Source organism: Macrotis lagotis, chromosome X (genome assembly GCF_037893015.1).
Source record: "Macrotis lagotis isolate mMagLag1 chromosome X, bilby.v1.9.chrom.fasta, whole genome shotgun sequence".
Lineage (NCBI taxonomy): Eukaryota > Metazoa > Chordata > Mammalia > Peramelemorphia > Peramelidae > Macrotis > Macrotis lagotis.
In genome coordinates this window covers 369,555,975-369,573,900 of record NC_133666.1, presented here as the reverse complement: position 1 = coordinate 369,573,900, position 17,926 = coordinate 369,555,975, and the positions used below count along the sequence as shown (strand labels likewise).

Sequence of the window (17,926 nt, the reverse complement as noted above, 5' to 3'; positions counted from 1 at the left end):
TATAATATTCCTGGCGGTTGGTTTTTTGCATTCTCTTTCGTGGGGGGATCAGTGGATTCCCTCCATTTCTATTTTGCCTTCTGCTTCTAGGATATCAGGGCAATGTTCCTGTAGTAATTCTTTGAAAATGATGTCAAGGCTCTTTTTCCTGATCATCATTTTCAGGTATTCCAATAATTTAAAAATTATCTTTCCTAAATCTCTTTTTCATATCACTTGTTTTTTCAATGAGATTTTTCACATTTTCTTCTAATTTTTCATTCTTTTGGATTTGAAGTATTGAGTCCTGATTTCTTGTAAATTCAGCAATCTCCTTGAGTTCTATTCTTTGTGTGAAGGATTTATTTTCCTCAGAGAGGTTTCGTATCTCTTTTTTCCTCCTGGCCAATTCTGCTTTTTTAAAGCATTCTTCTCCTCACTAACTTTTTGAAGTCTTTTATCCATTTGACCTAAGCTGGTTTTTAACAAACTATTTTCTTCAGAATTTTTTTGGATTTCTGTGACTTAGCTGCTGACTTCATTTTCATGTTTTGCCTGCATTTCTTTCATTTCTTTTCCCAGTTTTTCTTCTAACTCCCTTGTTTGATTTTCAAAGTCTTTTTTGAGCTCTGTCATGGCCTGAGCCCAATTTCTGTTTTTCTTGGAGTCTTTAGATGTAGGAACTTGTGCTTTTTCATCTTCAGACTGAATGTTTTGATCCTTCTTGGGCTCACAGTCAAAATATTTCTCAATGGTGTTCCTCTTTTTTCTCTGCTTACTCATTTTCCCAGCCTGATCCTGGTTTTGGGGTGCTTCCTGACCTTTTGAGACACCCCGACAAGGATCCCAGTGTTTGAGGCTCTGTCCACCCTCCTGGTCTCTTAATGACCATAAGCATCCCCCTCTGCCACAGGGCTGAGGTGGAGGGGCCCTGCTTTTCTATGGGGGTGGCTTAGACCATGATCAGGATCTGAATGTGGTCAGAACCCCAGAGACCCAGGGCCAGTCCAGGGGCAGAGCTTGACAGTCTCTCTTCACTCCCCTCCCTAGGTTCAATGGGCTCATGCCCTGGGGGCTGCTGCTTACAGGCTCTGCCTGCTTCTATTTCCTGGATCTGGACTGCCTTGGCCATGCTGCTCACTGTCTGCCCTGAGGGCTAGGCTTCAGGTGCTTGCTCTGGCAGAGATCCACCCCCCTTCCCCCATGTTGTGCCAGGTGCTCCCCAGGGCATAGGTCAGGAAACTCCCTTGCTTCTGTAAGCCGTGACTCTCAGCACCCTGAGACTACCTCCGGGAGGCTGAAGTTCTTTCACTCTGGCCAGCCAACCCCTCTGGCAGGCCGTGCCTCTGAACCTGGGGAGCAGAGCCTTTCTGCTCTTTTCCAGGTTACCTTGAGTAGGAGAACTGCCCTACTGGGTCCCTCTGTGGGTTCTGTCTCTTGAAAATTCAGTTAGAGTGCTTAGTTTATAAGTTTTATGAGACAGCACCTAAGAGAGGATTCTCTCTTGTCACCATCTTGGCTCTGCCCCCAACTAAGAAAATCTTGAAGATCTCTACATACTGGGAGGCTCTGGAGGCCTACCTGATAACTTTACAAATGATTACTAGTAATAGACACAGGGTCTCAGGTCCTCAACTTTTATGATGCCCTTATTAGACACCATGCTTAGCACCTGGGCAAGTTCTAAAGGCCTTTCAAAGCCAAAGCCAGTTTTATATTTTAAATTTTGTTCAGTCAGGTAATGGGAAGTCCAGGGTGTTTCTTGATGAATGTAAGTATCATATCTTCAAAAACAGCAACTTGATAAGTAACCTGTATTTATGAAGGGGTTGTAACCTAAGTAATGCAATTAATTGATAAATATTAATTAAATAATTAGGTGCCAATCACTGTGCTGAGTACTAGAAATATAACCAGTAACAACATCAAACAACAACCACAACAACAACAACAAATAACAGTTCCATATCTCATAGAGCTTGCAATCTCAACATGGGATAAAGTAAAAAATAATAACAAAGAAGAGCTAACACCAATCTCATTTTCATTCATAGAGATAATTATTAAACATAATCAAGATGAATAGATTATAAAAAGAAAGCGGGGTTGGGAAGGATTCTTATAGAAGGTAGGATTTTACCTAGAATTTAATTTTAAAGGCCGGTAATTAGAAAGAAGTGTATCATTTCAGATATGGTGGGGAGAAAGATAGAGTAAACATTCAGAGCTAAGAGATAGAGTATCTGCCACATGGAATAGTCAGTAGGTAAGTAAAAATGAGCAGTAAGGTGTAAGAAGACTGGAAAATTAGAGGGGACTAACTTATGAAGTTACGTGTCAAAAAGACAATTTTTGTATTTGTTCTTGAAGGCCATAGGAAGTCACTCCTGCTTGTTGAAGGAAAGCAGGAGAGGGGAGGCAACATGATTATTATACGTTGAATTTTATTTACATTAAATTTTTTATTTTTAGTAAGTTCTTATGCTTTATGAGTAGAAAAAAACCCAAGCATTCTCTCCAGTCCTTCATTCAAACAAACAATGTTAAAAAAACATCTGGAGGGTTAGAGAGTCAGTAGGATACATGTTCTAATATTGTTTATAATAAAGACTTACTGTATTGTCCAGGGATGTAATCAAACAAGTCAATGTCACAAATAAGTCTCAAAAATTATAAATCACAGAACACTTACTGATCTGCATTACAGAGGGAGTTTCTCCATCGATTAACTTTGCTACCTAGACCTTACCTAGACTGTGTGAAATCTAGAGACTTTTACTCACATAACTCTAACTAGTACTTATTGGAAATGAGACTGCTCAGCAAAAGAAAAGTAAAAGTCAAATCTATCTTGGAAAAATTGGAAGTCATAATTAGAAAAATGCATACCTCTCTTTTGCTAGTGGACGTCTTTCTTTTCTTGCTTTTCATTCCATATCAATCAATTATGTTTGCAAATTCCATTGCAGCATACTTTGCCCTCATTATATCATTAGCTTATATGACAGTATGGAATTTTAGATACATTCCCAGTTCAAGGCTTTGTGAAAGAGTTCCTCTGTCATTTTCATATTGGATAAACAATATGAAAATGGTACTTCAACTGTACTCAAATTTTCTTAACATATTCTATGCCACCTGGGCTTTCTTGTGTCACTTGGTAAATTGACTCTTCTCGTTTCCTATCCAGTTAATCCTGTGGAATTACTTCTTTATGATCTTAACCCACTTATATTTATTTTTAATTAAAATGTTCTGGAGGGGGGCAATTTAAAATTTATGTAGCATTTTTAAGATTTTGTGAAGCATTTCATATATATACTTGTCTAAAGTCTCACTCCTTTCCCCCCAAATTTAAAAAAATTTATTTGAGAGTTAAGTTTATTGCATGGTAAATATTGGTTTATACATGAACACACATACACACACACACACACACACACACACAAACACATATATATATATATATATATACACATACATGTAAAGTATACAAATATATACATACATATTTTTGCATGCTTACTTCAAACTATAGATTACAAGCCTTCATTAAAATATTAACCTCTAAAAGACAAAACATATAATAATTTAAAAGTAATGTTATTTAATGAATCCATATAGTAAGAAAAATAGTGTCAAAATATTTTCTATGGAAAAATTTCTCTTTACTTTCTCAAAAATACAAGTCATTGGGGAGGCTAGGTTGCACAGTGGATAGAGCACTGGCCCTGGAGTCAGGAGTACCTAAGTTCAAATCTGGCCTCAGACACCTAGTAATTACATAGCTAGGTGGCCTTGGGCAAGCCACTTAACCCCATTTGCCTTGCAAAAACCTAAAGCCCCCCCCAAAATACAAGTCATTAAAGAGAAGAGGCAGCACAAATCTGATGCTAAATACATAGATAACATAAGTAAATTTAAGGAAGATAGGTATATTACAAAAGGAAATTGTATAGCAAGAAGAAAAATAATATGGCTATATTTAGTATATAAGAATTGAATAATGACTGTAGATTATAAAAGATTAACGTATCTAAAGAAGGTACAATTAAAAAGGTAAGGAAAAGACAAAAAAGGCATCATCACAAAGTTAAACTAGTAAAGTATACAAAAGGTTATACATCATTAGAGTATACATTATACAAAATAAGAGAAAGGTCACTGGTGATAGAGACTGAGAATCTCCAAAATGGCAATAAAAGATTATTAGTTTCCTTTGAGAAAGCAATTTCAAAAAGGTTGATAAAACCAGAAGAGAGAATGGAGAGAGAATGGAGTGATAAATGACAAATTTCAAATATTATCTAAGGGTAAATCTTTCTAGGAATTTGCCAATAAAATGACAGTTTTTTGAGGAAATGACAGGATCAAAGTAAATGGTTTCCTTTTTTAATTTTTTAAAGAATATTAGAAATATTACCATGATTTCCTCCAGTACATAAGTAAACAGTAGAAATATTTAGTTTGATAACAGGAAAAGAGAGGGCATTGTAAATGGAGTTAATCCTATGGAGGAGACTAGGAGGAAATGATAACAAAATTAAAACTAAATGGATTTCTGTTGGATAAGGGAAGGTTCAAATTTTTTTTCTAATGAATAAGAGCAAAGCAAAGTATAGGTCACCTTCTTTTGTACTTTTTTTCAATGACTCCCTGGAAATTCTTGACTTTTTATTTCTCCATATGAATTTACTTGCAATTTTTTCTAACTCATTAAAGGATTTTTTGAAAATTTAATTGGACAGACACTAAACAAGAATTTAGTTTTGGTAGAATTGTCATTTTTATTATATTAGCTCTCCCTATCCATGAGCAATTGATGCTTGCCCAGTTATTTAAATCTGATTTTATTTGTGTTAGAAGTGTTTTGTAATTGTTTTCATAAAGTTTTTAGTTTGCCTTGGCAGGTAGACTCCCAGGTATTTTAAATTGTCTGAGGTTACTTTGAATGGGATTTCCCTTTCTAGCTCTTCCTGCTCTATCTTGATAGACATATATAGAAAAGATGAGGATTTATGAGGGTTTATTTTATAACCTGCAACTTTGCTAAAATTGCTAATTGTTTCCAGTAGTTGTTTGGATGATTTCTTGTGATTCTCTAGGTACACCATCGTGTCATCTGCAAAGAGGGAGAGTTTTGTCTATTCCTTCCCAATTCTAATTTTTCAATTTCTTTTTCTTCTCTAATTGCTTAAGATAACATTTCTAATGCAATAAGAATAGTAGTTTTGATAATGAACATCCTTGTTTCACCCCTGATTTTATTGGCAATGCCTCTAGCTTCTAACCAGTAAATATAATGCTTGTTGATGGTTTCAGATAGATACTGCTAATTATTCTAAGGAACAGTCCATTTATTCTTACACTCTCTAGTGTTTTTAGTAGGAATGGATACTGTATTTTATCAAAAGCTTTTCCAGACTCTATTGATATTATCATATAATTTCTGATAGGTTTTTTGTTGATATAATTGTTTACACTAACAGTTTTCCTAATATTGAACCAACCTTGCATTCCTGGGATAAATCCCACTTGATCATAATGTATTAACCCAGTGATAACTTGTAATCATTTTGCTGAGATTTTATTTAAGATTTTTGCATTTATATTCATCATGGAAATAGGTCTATAATATTTTTTCTCTGTTCTGAATCTTCCTGGTTTAGGTAACAGCAACATGTTGGTTTCATAGAAATAGTAAGGCAGAGTTCCATCTTCACCTATTTTTCCAAAAAGTTTATATAGAATTGGAAACAATCTTTCCTTAAATGTTTGGTAGAATTCACTTGTGAATCCATCAGTCACAGGAGACTTTTTCCTTAGGGAGTTCAATAATGGCTTCCTGAAATTTTTTTTTGAGATAGGGGTTTTTAGGTATTTAATCTCCTCTTCATTTAACCTGGGAAACTTATATTTTTGCAAATATTCATCCATTTCAATTAGATTTTAAAATTTATTGGCATAGATTTGGGCAAAATAATTTTAAAATTATTTCTTTAATTTCCTCCTCATTGGTGGTGAGTTCACCTTTTTCATTTTTGATACAAGCAATTTGATTTTCTTCTTTCTCTTTTTTAATTAAATTAACCAGAATTTTAACAATTTTATTTGTTCATCCATAAAATCAAGATTTGGTTTTATTTATTTATTCAATAGATTTTTTGCTTTTTCTTTCATTAATTTCTCCTTTAATTTTTAGAATTTCTAACTTGGTATTTAACTGGTGATATTTAATTTGTTTTTCTCTAATTTTTTTAGTTACATATTTATTTCATTGATTTCCTCTTTCTCTAATTTATTCATGCAAGCTTTTAAAGATATATCCCCTGACAGCCACTTTGAGTGAATCCCATAGGTTTTGGTATGTTGTTTCATTATTGTTATTATCTAGGATAAAATATTTAATATTTTCTATAATTTGATTTTTGATCCACTCATTCTTTAAAATGAGGTTATACAATTTCCAATTGGTTCTGTGTTTTAGCTCCCTGGCCCAGTATTGCATATGACTTTTATTGCATTGTGATCTGAGAAAGATATATTCATTATTTCTGCCTTTCTGCAGTTGATCATTAGGTTTTTATGTCCTAGAAAATTGGTCAGTCTTTGTATAAGCGCCATGTACTATAGAGAAAAAGTGATATTCCTTTCTATCATCATTCAATTTCCTCCATAAGTCTACCATAGTTAGTTTTAGTTTTTGCTAACATTAGCTTCTTTCTTGTTTTTTTTATGAATTGATTTATCTAGATCTGAGAGTGGGAGGTTGAGTTTTCCCACTAGTGGAGTTTTGCAGTCTATGTCTTCCTATAGTTCTTTCAGTTTCTCCTCTAAGAATCTGGATGCTATCCCAATGTATATATATATATATATATATATATATATATATATATACATATATATATATATATATATATATATATATATATATACATATATATATATGTATATATATATATATATATATATATATATATATATATTCAGTATTGAAATCCCTTTATTATCTATGGTAACTTTTAGGAGAATATAGTTTCCTTCCTTATCTCTTTTAGCACTATCTATTTTTTAATCTGCTTTGTCTGAGATAAGGATTGCTAACCCTGATTTTTTCACTTCAGTTGAAGCAAAATATATTTTGCTCCAACCTTTTACCTTTACTCTATATATATCTCTATGCTTTGAACGAGTTTATTGTAAGCAGCAAATTGTAGGATTCTAGTTTTTAGTCCACTGTGCTAATTCATTCACTTAAAATTTAAGGGAGAGTACATCCCATTCACATTCAAAGTTATAATTATGAATTCTTTATTATCCTCCATGCTCTCTTCCCTCTCTTTGTATTTTCTCCTTTGCCCCCCTTTACCCATATTCCCCAGTATTTTGTTTCTGAATACCACCCCCTTCAGTGTGTTTGCCCTCCTATATCCACCCCTTCCCCTTTCTTTTCCCTTTCCCCTTTTCCCTTTTCTCTTCCCTTCCTTTAGTTAGTTCCCCCTTTTCCCTTCCCTCTCCCATTCTCTTTTCCCTTTTCCCTTTTTAATACTTGAAAGGTCAGATGTTTTATAAGTTAACTGAGTATGTGTATAAGCGGACTTAAAGGCAAGTCTGAAGAGAAGAAGATTGAGGTGTTTCTCATCTCCTCCCTTCTTCCCCTCTATTACCATAGGTATTTTGTACCTCTTAGTGTAATGAGATTTATCCCATTTAAACCCCTCCCTCCTCCCATCTCCTTCCTGTCCCCATTTTTAAGGAGGTAGTACTTTTAAAATCATTCTATCTGAATCATAGAAAATTCTGAGTATGCGTCACTTCTAGCTACGTACATTCTATCTAATAGATTTACAATTCTTGAGAGTTATTAGAGTCTTTCTCCAAAGTAGGGTTATAGCCAGCTCCATCCCATTGAATAGCAGTCTCATGGATAAGTCATGAGTGTCCATCACTTCTGGTTAAATATTCTCTCTGTTAGACTTACAATTCTCAAGAGTTATGAGAATCTTTTACCCCATGCTGGGTTATAACCAGTTTCAACTTATAGGATAGCAGTTTTTTTCTATCCCCCTCCCCAATTCTTTTACCCTTTCATGTGTCTCTTGAACCTCCTGTTTGATGTCTGAATTTCCTATTTAGCTCTGATCTTTTAATCAGGAATTTTTGAAATTCTCCCATTTCATTAATTGAGCATCATATTCCCCTGAAAAAAGAAGGGTCAGTTTTGCAGCTTAGTGGATTCTTGCCTGCATTTCAAGCTCCCTTGCTCTTTGAAATATCTCGTTCCAGAACCTTAGATCCATTAATGTTGATGAAGCTAGGTCCTGTGTAATCCTTATTTTGGCTCCTTGATATTTAAATTGTTTTTTTTTCTAGCTGCTTGCAGGATTTTCTCTTTTATCTGATACTTCTGGAATTTGGCCACAACATTCCTTGGTGTTTTCATTTTAGGTTCTCTTTCTGGAGGGGATCAATGTATTTTTTCAATAACTACTTTGCAAAAAAACAAATAAATAAATAAAAATAACTACTTTGCCCTCTGTTTCAATGATATCAGGGCAATTTTCCTACACTAGACCATATGATATTAAGTTCAGGCTTGTTTTCCTCTTCAATATTTTCAGGAAATAAAGTAATTCTCAGGTTGCCCCTCCTCAATCTATTCTCAATGTTAGCAGTTTTGCTGATGAGGTATTTTTAATTTTCTTCTAATTTTTTCTATTTTTTGATTTTGTTTAACATGCTCTTCCTGTCTCATGAGTTTCCACAGACTCCATTCTTTTTTTTTTTAGGGAGGAGTTTTCTTCATTTACCTTTTGCAACTCATTTTTCAATTGATCAGTTCTGCTTTTGAAAGAGCTTTCCATTTGACTAACTGAGGTTTTGAGAGAATTATGTTCTTTTTTGTATTCGCTCAATTGAGGATATGAAAGAATTATTATCCTTTTTATTTTTCCAATTAATGATCTGAGAAATTTATTCTCATTTTGTATTTGACCAATTGTATTTTCTAATGATTTATTTTCTTGTTGGAAGGTATTAATTGTTTCTCCCAAATTTTCAAATTGATTTTTAAACTCCTTCTTTAATTCTTCAAAAAAGTCTTTCTGTGGTGGAGAGCAGATCATATTCTCTTCAGAGGTCCTAGGTCTTTCTAAGTTATGGTCTTTTTCTTCCAAGAATTTTCCTATGGATCCACCTTTCTGCTGACCTTTCTTCATTTTGCTAAGACCTTGAATTGGGGAGGGACTGCCTCACAGCGGTTTAATGTTGGAATGCCTAGAGGCTTTACTCAATGAGTGCAATTTCTGATGCTGAGCATTAGGAGGTGCTGGTTGCTTTGTCTGGAGTGTCTGTGAACTTGATTGAGGCCTAGTCCATTAGCCTAAAGGGAGTGATTGAAGCTGTTGAATACTTTTGCCTTCAATGAATGGTGGGCTCTACTCTGGGATGAAGTCATCCTTCTCCTGATTGTTACTTGAGTTGGTTCTTCTGCTCACAAACCTGTGCCTGAGGCAGAAGTAATCTTATTTGCATTTGTTCTGGGGAAAAGCCTCAGCTCTGTGGACTCAGAAGTCCTCAGAATGTAGGAGCCCTAGGATGGTGTCCCCTGCTCTCCTGCAGTGGAACTCTCCCCCCAACCCTGTTGGTAAGCTCCAAAGAGTCAGCACCAACACCATAATAACATTGCCTCTGGTCCCTAGTTGACCCTAGCCCCTGCAGTCTAGCCCGCTGCTGATCAAGCAGGATCAAACAAGTCCAGCTCTCGGGCCCTCAGGCTCCCCAGCTCCAATTCAGCTGCTAATCAGGCTGATTTGCCCTCTGTTCCTGGACTCAATAATGGCTGAGGAAGACAAATCCTGAGGTAGATGTTCTTTCTCCTGGCTTTTCTTTCTGGTTTTTGTGGATCTGATTTTTGTTAAGAGGTTTGATTCATATCATAGATGGGGAAAGATCAGGAGTCTTTAGAATTGTGCCTGTCTTCTCTCTGCCATCTTGGGTGGAAGTCCCTAGATATTCTTCTTACTCCTTTTCTAAATATCTTCTCAATTCAACTAAAGAAGGCTTCTGACAACTCTTTAAAAATTATTTGTTAAACTGTCAGACTAACATTGTGGAACTGACAATAATAGCTATAAATACTGGTGTGCTAGGAAATTTAATTTTTAGCTATCTACCATAGCCACATCCTGAGGAAGTATGTATAGTGTTCACAAAATGACCATTTGCTCTTAACACAAAAACTAAAATGGTTGCTAAAAAGTTTTATAGATTTATTGATTCTTCTAATGGCACTCATTTAAGATTTTATTCACATAATTCAACTTTTTCACATGAAAAGAACTGGTCAAAAGGCCAGTGTAAGTTTTCATGAATGCCATAAATTAGTCAAATCTACTTGTAATAGGCTACATAGGAAGGTCTAATTAATTCAAGAGGTGATTGAAGCTTGCAATCAAAGTATACCCTTAAACTGGACGTAACTAAATGACAATCTAGTGAATGAATGCTTTTTATCCTTGATTTATTTTGTTTTTGAGTAAAAAATATAAATTTGTCAATCTTTATTTTATTCATTGGATTCAAGTGCCAAAACAACTATTAGAAAGAATTCAACAAAGACTAATCATGAATTTAATTTGCAACAAACTGGAACACATTTTCTTATACTAATTTTATTCATCCTATGTATTTCATCTAATACCCTAATGCCTAAGTTTTGCAATCTAATCACCAAAGACCAGAAATCAACAAATTTATTCCACGGTTATCTAAGATTCAATTATCTGTTATAGGAATGATATATGTAGAAATACACATGAAAGAAACAGTTTTTCAGACATCATTATGAACTGAATTTAAAACTATGTGCACTTGACAGAACTATAGTATAAGAAATACAGCAATATTTGTACAAGGACAAATGAGAAATTTGTCCTTCTCTTATATTATTTTGGGGTATGGCAAGGAAAAAATAAAGGCAAAAGACTTTTAAATCTATTCACTAAAAGCAATCATAAAACTTTGAACATACACTTTGCTGATACTGTCATCATATAAAAATGTGAGTTAAACCAACTAATATGAATTCTGCCTTCAAGGAATAACATGAATTTGTTCCCTACGATAGTCCAGTGGTACTGAATATTATTTAAAAAACAAAAACAAACAAATTTAAGCTATATATTTTTATTATTAACTTTGGGAGATATGTAGTTCACATACAAAAAAGAAAATAAGTTGGACATATAGAGATTGCACCTAAATCTGTCCTCTTATATGAGGAAACTGAGATACAGAAAGGTTGAATCACTTGCCAAAGATCACATAAGTAGTAAGTATCTAGGATTGGTTTTAAATCCATATGCCTGTGATCTCTACATTATACCATCTTAAAGTCTCAATAAGATGAATATATATATATATATATATATATATATACACACACACACATGTATATATATATATATGTGAGTGTGTATGTATTTGTGTGTGTACATATATAAATATATATATATGTGTTGCTTTCTTATATAATTTTTCAAATAAAAATGTGTTTAATTGTGTTATCAATTTAAATTTAATCAATAGGTTCACTTTAGCTCCCAGTTAATTCATGATATCAAGTTCAGTCTATTGAAATTTGCAACAATTTGCAGGAAGAATCTCCAAATTGAGAGCTCTGAGGTCATTTCAGGAAATAATTTAATACACATCCCTTGAAGTTCAAATAGATATTTAGTGAATATCAGAGAAACAGGGAAATCAGATACTTTTTTATTATGTTTGAAGGCTCTTAAATTCATAACCAAAAAAATAAAATATGATAATGGGAAACAATAGTTAACCTGTTAGAGTGGATGACAGATATAAACATATGTATTTATAATCAACAATCATTTTTGATTGAATAGTATTTGCTAGATACTATGGTAACCTTAGGGATGCAAAAGTACCATCTAATCCAATACACACATAAAAAGATATAAGATATCCAACAAATGATCATCTTAACCTGTCCTTGACAGTCTTCCAAGAAATATCCACAACTTACATAGGCAATTAATTATATCTTTTAGTTTTAATTGTTAAAATAAAATCAGGGTGACTGGGTGGCACAGTGGGGGCGGCTAGGTGTTGTAATGGATAAATCACTGGCCCTGGAGTCAAGAGTAACTGGCTTCAATTCCTGTCTCAGACACTTAACAAGTACCTAGCTGTGTGGCCTTGGACAAGTCACTTAACCCCATTTGCCTCGCAAAAAATCTAAAAATAAAATAAAATAAATAAAATAATATAAAATAAAATAATAAAATAATAAAATCAAACAAAACAAAAAACCTTCTGCTATCCCAAACATAAAATAAGTTTACTCTTGATCTTTCTACCCATTGTTCCTAGTTCTTTACATTGGGATCTGACAGACAAATGCAAACCTGCCTACATATGATAACCTTTCGACTATATGTAGTCAACAGTCAACAGTTTTCTCACTTGCCACTGGATTGTTGGAAGTCTGGAAAAAAAGTGTGAGACTGTTGAATTCTTGTAACTGTGCCTCAATTAAACCCAATATATTCACAAAACAAAAGACATCATATATACCATTTTAATCTTTTTACCAATTTTGAAGTCATTTTGCAATAGGCAAAGGAACAAAGCAGCAGGTACTGGTAGAATGGGAGTGTAGTTACAAAGTTGCACATTGGTGTTGATCTTGCAGTCAAAATTAATCTAGTCAAAAGACATAGATGCCTACCAAAAGGAGTGAATAACAGACTAGGACCATGTGATTTTTACTTGCAGGAAAATGAGATATAACCATCATTAGAGCTCATACTCCTACCATAACAAAAACTGATGACATCAAAGGGAAAAAAATATCAAGACCTAGAAAACCTTTCCATCAATGTGGGCATTCTGGGTGATTTTAATTCTAGAGTAGGCTCAGTCTACCAGTCTACCAGACATTACAGGGAATACTTGAGTTGGAAACAGAAGCGGCAATGTGCACATGCTACTGAAGACTTGTGTGTCTCATTACCTCATCGCCAACACTGCCTTTCATTTACCTAAATATAATTCAACTTCCTGGATATATTCATTCAAAAAAACTGGAATTTAATAGATTGTATGGTTGTAAGGAGAAGAGAAAGGAATTGAGAGTGACAAAGGCAATGTGTGATGCAGAATGTTGGACTTATCCTCCCTAAGCTAAACATTTTCATACCAGTGACCTGAAGCAAAAATGAGTACCAGAAGAATTATTGTCAACATCTTAGAGCACTTCTCTGAAGGGGGTATAGTTTATTTTTAATTTGGAGGGAAAGCAGCAATGAAGCAGAAAAAAACCTGCTTTCAGAGATTTGGTATAAAGAACTACATTACTCATCTGTGTCAGAACTCTCAAAATGATTGGGTGGTGCAGTGGACTGAGCACTGGCCGCGGAGTCAGGAAGACCTGAGTTCAAATCCAGCCTCAGACACTTAATAATTACCCAGTTGTGTGACCTTGTGCAAGTCACTTAACCCCATTGCTTTGCAAAAAAAAAAAAAATACAAATACAAACCCCCAAAATGATGAAAATGATTGCAAAATATAGAAGCTGCTAAATGAAAAATGAGAACTTTACCTACAGGATAGTTCCACCATGTCTATGAAAGCAGCATTTAATTCCATCAAAAGTAATATGGGGAAACCGGGGGAGCGGAGCGGCGGCGGGAGCCGGGCTGGCGGGCGGGCGCTGAGGGCGGCAGGCGCGGCGGGAGCCGGCCCGCGGACGCCGACGTTCGCCTCCCGGCCCTGCCGGTCCCCTCGGCCGCCGCGGGGCCACCCTCACCCCCCCAGGGACTCGGGGGCAGCCTCTGGGGGGGCCGGGGGCGCTGTCCGGGGCGCCCGCACCCCGCTCCCCCGGCTTCGGGGCGCGCGGGCGGCCGCGGGGAGCTGGTCTCCCCCCCGGGCCATGACGGGCAAGTCCGTGAGCGACGTGGACCGCTACCAGGCCGTGCTGGCCAGCCTGCTGCTGGAGGAGAACAAGTTCTGCGCCGACTGCCAAGCCAAAGGACCATGATGGGTCTCCTGGAACCTTGGTGCATTCAACTGTATCCGATGTGCAGGAATTCACAGGAACCTCGGTGTGCACATTTCCAGAGTGAAGTCAGTCAACCTAGACCAGTGGACACAAGAACAGATTCAGTGCATGCAAGAGATGGGTAATGGGAAAGCCAACCGACTGTATGAGACCTACCTACCTGAAAACTCCCGGCGACCTCAGGCAGAACCGGCTGTAGAAGGATTTATCAGAGATAAATATGAGAAGAAGTACATGGACCGAAGCCTGGACATCAATGCATTTAGGAAAGAAAAAGATGACAAATGGAAAAAGAGCAGTGGCCCAGTTCAAGAAAAGAAAGTGGAGCCTGTCATTTTTGAGAAAGTCAAAATGCCTCAGAAGAAGGAAGATCTCCAGCTACCTCCAAAAAGCTCCCCCGAAGCAATTGAGCCTGTAATGGACTTGTTGGGACTTCATGCTCCTGTGGCCTCCTTCAGCATCACAAGCAGCAAGACCCGTAACACCCTAGAAAAAAATCTAGATCTCTTGGCCTCAGTTTCATCATCTTCTCTCTCGGACTCCAGAAAAGTTGTAGGATCCATGCCAACTGCAGGGAATGCCAGTTCTGTGCCTGAAAATCTGAACCTGTTTCCTGAACCAGGGAGCAAAGCAGAAGAATCAGGCAAGAAGCAGCTATCTAAAGACTCCATCCTCTCACTTTATGGATCACAAACTCCTCAGATGCCTGCTCAAGCGATGTTCATGGCTCCAGCTCAGATGGCCCACCCTGCAGCCTACCCCAGCTTTCCTAGTGTCCCCCCTACTGGTACCATGATGGGGGGGATGATGCCCCCACCAGTGGGCATGCTGACCCAACCTGCAGCTGCTGGAATGGTGTCCCCTGTAGCCATTCCCCCAGGCTATGTAGGTGGTGTGCAGGCCACGGTGATGGGTGTCCCCAATGGCATGATGGCTGCCCAGCAGGCTGGCTATGTCACAGGCATGGCAGCTATGCCCCAGACAATGTATGGCATCCCACCAGCACAGCAACTGCAGTGGAACTTGGCTCAGATGACCCAGCAGATGGCCGGAATACACTTTTATGGCACCAATGGCATGATGAGCTACAGTCGATGGGCGGTGGGAATGGCCAGGCAGCCAATCAGACGCTTCGTACTCAGATGTGGAAATAAAAGTGGAGCCCCTGCATTACCACTTTTTTTCCCCAAAACCTCCCTCCTCTTCCCCTCTCTGCTTCCCTCTCTACCTCTTCCTGTTTTGTTTGGAAACTGCTCTAGGAGACATACAGGGTTTGGCTTCCCACCCAGCCTGATCACTTTCTCCTCCCCCTCCTAAACCCCACTCCCCACACCACACACCCTGCCCCCAGATTAAACCCTGCTTTCTGCTGGCCATGCCCCACACAGCCCTCAGCGCCTCGGGATGCAACCCTTCCTTGGAAGCAGCAGAGTGCACTTGCGCACCACAGGACTATAGGTACCCAGAGCCCTTTTCCTTACAGGAGAGAAGGTAGCATCTGCCTCCATAACTTCTGAGAGAGGTCTGTGGTCACTATTGGGCAACCAAGGGGGAGGGTTAGAGGCCCCTCCGTATCACCCATCTGTCTTTTTTTTTTTAAGGTTGCTTTGGGTGGGGGGTGGGAGGGTGGAATGCTGGGTAGAAAAGGGGATTGTAATCAAGCTCCAATCATGGTTCTTGTGAAGGAGGATTAGTTATCAGGCTCAGGCTGAGCCAGAGCCCCTCCAAGGGAGGGAGAGCCAATGGATCATTCTGCTCTTTTGCAAGCATCCTCTGTGGCTGGAGTCCATGTCATGAACCCCAAGTCACTGAGGCCTGGAGGCAGGCCTCATGCTCACATGGAGAGAATGGGAAGCTTGCCCTTCTTATGAATGGCTTTTTATTATTTTCCCATCCAAACTGGGATGGTGGTGGTTAAAAAACAAAATAAAGTTATAGATTAACAAACTAACAAGAAATAATTTATCAGCAGCTCAAAGATATTGCCAGTTTTTTTCTTAGTTTTAAAAATGTGTTGTCTGCCATCCTAATCAATGCCTCCCCTCCTTCCTTTTCCCTCCTCCTGCAGTCCTGTTTGTTCTGGGCTTGCCCTGGCACCTCTGTTTCTTGCATATGTTATACTGGCATGAGGTAGAGAGACCCCAGGCAGCTTTCCTGTCAATCACCATTCACCTCACTAGAAAATCAAAACAATTTTGCTTAAGAGATTTCATTTGCGTGAACCAAAATTTTCAGTTGACTTTCTCCTGTGTATATGTAAATTCCTTAATAAATATTGCAGTGAGAAAAAAAAGTAATATACAAGTGAAACTTAGAGAATTACAGAATTCTCATCTCATTTAGAAGAAAGAAGAAATTCAGTATTATGCTGATGGTAACAATCCAAAGCACTTCGATGATTCTCTAAAAACTATTTATAAACCAAAAACCTCAGCTTCTCTGCTACTTGCATGTCAATAGTACTGATGAAGCTAGACTGATTAAAGATAAGGATATGAACCTAGAGAAATGAACTTAATATTTTTAGTTTTCTCAATCAATCATCAATCAGCACTGAAACCATTTACTATGTATCTCACGGTGATATCAAGCCCTCCCTAGCTGAAGTTCAAACTGAAAAAAAAATGATTTTGAATATCTTTAGGTTCCTTTCATGTGGCAAATCAAAAAGGAGGTTATCCCCAGGAGTTCAAGAATAATTTCATTATTCATTTAAATAAAGATAAAGGGAAAAGACTGACCTGTGACTATCAGAGGAAAGCCTCTCTCTTAATCATTGTTGGTAAGTCTTAGTAGGCTGATTTTTTATTTTTATTTTATTTTATTTTTTTAAGTTTTTGCAAGGCAATGGGGTTAAGTGGCTTGCCCAAAGCCACACAGCTAGGTAATTATTATGTGTCTGAGGCCAGATTTGAACTCAGATACTCCTGACTCCAGGGCTGGTGCTCTATCCACTGTGCCACCTAGCCGCCCCTAGGCTGATCTTTTGACTCAAAGATGATCCTGAGAATGAGTATGACTTCTGAAAGGATCAAGGAATGGTCAACATGGTGTTTGCTGTCCAACAAATACAGGAAAAATACCAAGAACAGAAAAGAGGTCTGTATACAATGCTTGTATATCTGACCAAGGTCTTTGATGCTATCAGTAATGAAGGATTAAGGAAATTTGGCCAAAATTGGTTGCCCTGAGAAGTTCATCAGTCTTGCACATCAGTTTCTTGATGGCATATTGTCTGGTTTCAGGAAAATGGAGGATGCTCTTGCATTTTCCCAGAAACCAATGGAATGGAACAAGGGTGTGTGCTTGCTTACATGTTTAATGATATTTTCAGCCATCTTGTGAACTCCTTCAATGAGAGCAATCATGTCATCAAAGTCATCTTTTGAACAGAAGGCATGATTTTTCCAACATGAAAAAGTTAAATCCCTGATGAAAATGTGGCTAATTTTGATTCATTTTTGGTATAGTTGCTTAAAAATAGTTGAATACTCAATGTCACCTTTGAAGCTAAGGGGCAACAAAATATGAATTGATTCATTCCTACCTGTGCTAATTTTGACTTAAAAATTAACAACAAGAAAACACAGGTGCTTCAGCATCACACCATCCATACATGGAACCATTGCTTATAGACTCTGAATAACTTGTCAGTATACTATGTAGGGATGTACACATAGGGAGCATGACACATGCAATGCCAGAGCTAGTTCAGTATTTTGGAGCCTCTGGAGGAAGATAAGAAAGAGAAGATGTATTAGACTGAATATCAAACTGAAAGTCTATAGCACCATTGTGCTGAACTCATTGTTCAATTCTTTTAATACATGAGCTATATAGTAGCATCATGTCAGGAA

The 17,926-nt window shown here is 37.3% G+C and overlaps 1 pseudogene; it reads left to right on the top strand.

The window, feature by feature from the left end:
- The first annotated feature begins 13,940 nt into the window (after window positions 1-13,940).
- Window positions 13,941-15,459, top strand: LOC141498275 (stromal membrane-associated protein 2 pseudogene; annotated as a pseudogene).
- Window positions 15,460-17,926: the final 2,467 nt, after the last annotated feature.